The sequence below is a fragment of the Morus notabilis genome, unplaced genomic scaffold (genome assembly GCF_000414095.1).
Source record: "Morus notabilis unplaced genomic scaffold, ASM41409v2 Scaffold337, whole genome shotgun sequence".
NCBI lineage: Eukaryota > Viridiplantae > Streptophyta > Magnoliopsida > Rosales > Moraceae > Morus > Morus notabilis.
In genome coordinates this window covers 674,720-678,108 of record NW_010359286.1, presented here as the reverse complement: position 1 = coordinate 678,108, position 3,389 = coordinate 674,720, and positions in this window count along the sequence as shown.

Here is a 3,389-nt window from a genome sequence, read left to right as displayed (position 1 = left end):
AATGCACACTGGTTTTTTCTCTGTTTTTTTTTTTCCTTCCCTTTTTGCACCCTAAAATAGCATGCTTGCACAAATTTCTAATCATTAAATTTGATTAAAATCACATCAAAATAAAAAAATTACATAAAGTATACAATTTTTTATGCAGATGTTACGACTTAAAACCGGGATTTATCGATAGATTAATATTTTAGGCCGGCAGTATAGATCTCCTTTTTTTTTTTTGGCTAGTCAAATATATATATACCAGAATGCGGTATGTATGATCAATTATATATATATATATATATATATATCATCAAATAATTGATAGTAGGTAAACGGCTACACAAACAGATAAACTAATTAATTTTAGGCCACCATTCAGATCATTCCAGACAGTTGTGAACCTTGCTAAGATGAGGCTCCATAAAATATTACTTGATTTCTTTCAATTTATTACTCAAAAGTCAAAACTAAAGGCCATATGCATGGATCGTATGCGTTATATATAAAAGTGATTTTGTTTTCCAGATCCAACTGTTTGTCCACAGCTTGATCATTAAAGAAATTACGTGCAAAACTGGAAACGTACCATATCATTAATTACATATTTATTGACCAGTAGACGTGCAATTGCATGGAGCCGCGTTGGTGCTAACAATTTGTCCAAATCCTTTTTTAAAAAAAAAAAAGAGTCCAAATGGGTTTTCTTTTTTTGAGGAAAAGACAAAAGGTGAATTGATATATATATATATATATATGTATTATTTACTTGGGGAAAATATTTAAGAAAAAGAGAAAAGAGGGATTAATATGCTCGGATACGAATCACAAGTCCAATTTAAGAGTTTAAAATGTTGACTAATCAATTAGATTTTACCACATTATTTATTTTTTTAAAACGTCTTTTAAAATAATTTTCTATTTGTTGTGATATTTAAATCTATTAAGTGAGATGTTATATTTAATTAATTAAACACTAATTAAAATACTAAAAAATGGACAAATAATTTAACTCCCATATGCTCTTGTACTATATACACTATTTCAAGTATCTAGTTGGCTTTTGCATGACCAGACAAAATAGATAATATATCACATTGAAATATCTGTTTCTAATTTGTGTGATTCTCTACATTAACATATTGAAATATCATTGAGTTATTTACCCATTATTGATATTTGGGTAGTTTCCATTATGTTAGTTTACTTTTCTACTTGTATTAACGGTTAACTATCTTTTGAAATTATAGTAAATAACAGATTTTTAAAATTAAACTAAGTAAATAGCAAATTTTAAAACTGTATGAAGTAAATAGAAGTTTACATATATAAATACTTCATTTACGGCTAGTAAAAATTTATTTATGTGGTAAAAGATCTTTATTTAAGTGAAAAAAATATTTTTAGCTGTCGTAAAAAGAAAATTTACTTGGAATTTTTTTTTTTTTACTAATTGCCCCATTTACGTGTGCGATAAACCGCTATTTACATGAAAAAAAATATTTTTAGCTGTCGTAAAAAGATAATTTACATGAAAAAATTGTTTTACTAATCGCCACTTTACATGCGCGACAAACCACTATTTACTTCAAATAGTTTTAAAACATGCTATTTACTTAATTTATTTTATAAACCTGCTATTTACAACATTCTTACTTTTATCTTTCTTGCTATTTCATTCCCTATCAATTTGGGTAATGTGCTGTCTCTATAATGGCCGTCAGTGGATTAATAAATGAACAGAAGATATGTTCCTGATCCGCTAATGTAGGCACGCATATTTTCTAATCACATCGAGTCCTTTCTTCTATCTTTTCTTTCTTGTTTACTTTTATTTTGATGTTAATCATCCTCTTTAATTTAATCTTTTATCATTTTATAGTAACTTGGGCTGGAATATTCAATTTGACGCAACAAACATATTTACATTTATATATGATCAATTACTTTAACTTTGTGTTTATAACTACAGGTAAGGAATGTTCTTTTCACTAATATTATATATATATATATGTGTGTGTATATATATATATATATATAAAAGTAGTGAGGAGATTTAAACTAAAACTTCAACATGGTGTGAATTCACCATCAAACTAATCTTGCTTTGCGACCACAATTAATTATGCAAGCAAAACCAATACTCAAACTGCAAGTGACCAAGCACAAATATGCCACACATGATCTCAAGTCTCTATAAATATAGTAATGGCAAAATCTTATATTTCGTAAATAATCGGCCTATAGTAAAAAGCTCTCACAAACAATCACATCTAACTTTTTTGCTACAGTAAAAAGCTCTTACATAAAGTCGCATCTCAACTCGAATTAAAAACTCGAATCAGCGAACTAAACGGGCTCTAAGAAACTTTCTCCAAAACTAAATGACTAATGCATTCTTTCAAGTTGTGTATGAATATTGATTTTTACTTTTTATTTTTTATTAATACTTTTTTAACTTATACAGTTATTTGATTGAAAAAAGATATTAATCAAGAATAAATGATAGTAAAAATTTAAATCTATATACTTTATGAGTATTCATTTCCTTTTTTTTATATTTCTTTTTAGGACCGACCTATCTGAACAAAACAAATTAGCTTAAAGTTGTGACAAGTTTTGCAAGGTTCAAGATATCTTTAATTGTCTCAAATATTGACGACGGATACAAGTGACCAGAAATAATACTAATTCATGTCTCATGAGGAGAAACAAAACAAAACAAAAAAAGAAAAAAAAAAAACCCCAATGGCGGACTTAATTATTGGACCCACTATTCTCACCGTACGTAACAAGACGGGAAAGTTCTTTCCATGCAGGGAAAAAAGACGTAAAGTTTCATATAGCCGAAAAGAATAATTTTTAGCTGTCTTAAAAAGAAAATTTAATCGTTTTACTAATCGCCACATTTACGTGCACGATAAACCGCCATTTACTTCAAATAGTTTTAAAACATACTATTTACTTAATTTAATTCATAAACCTGCTATTTACAACATTCTTACTTTTATCTTTCTTCCTATTTTATTCCCTATCAATTTGGGCAATGTGCTGTCTCTATAATGGCCGTCAGTGGATTAATAAATGAACAGAAGATATGTTCCTGATCCGCTAATGTAGGCACGCATATTTTCTAATCACATCGAGTCCTTTCTTCTATCTTTTCTTTCTTGTTTACTTTTATTTTGATGTTAATTAATCATCCTCTTTAATTTAATCTTTTATCATTTTATAGAAACTTGGGCTGGAATATTCAATTTGACGCAACAAACATATTTACATTTATATATGATCAATTACTTTAACTTTGTGTTTATAACTACAGGTAAGGAATGTTCTTTTCACTAATATTATATATATATATATATGTGTGTGTGTGTGTATATATATATATATAAAAGTAG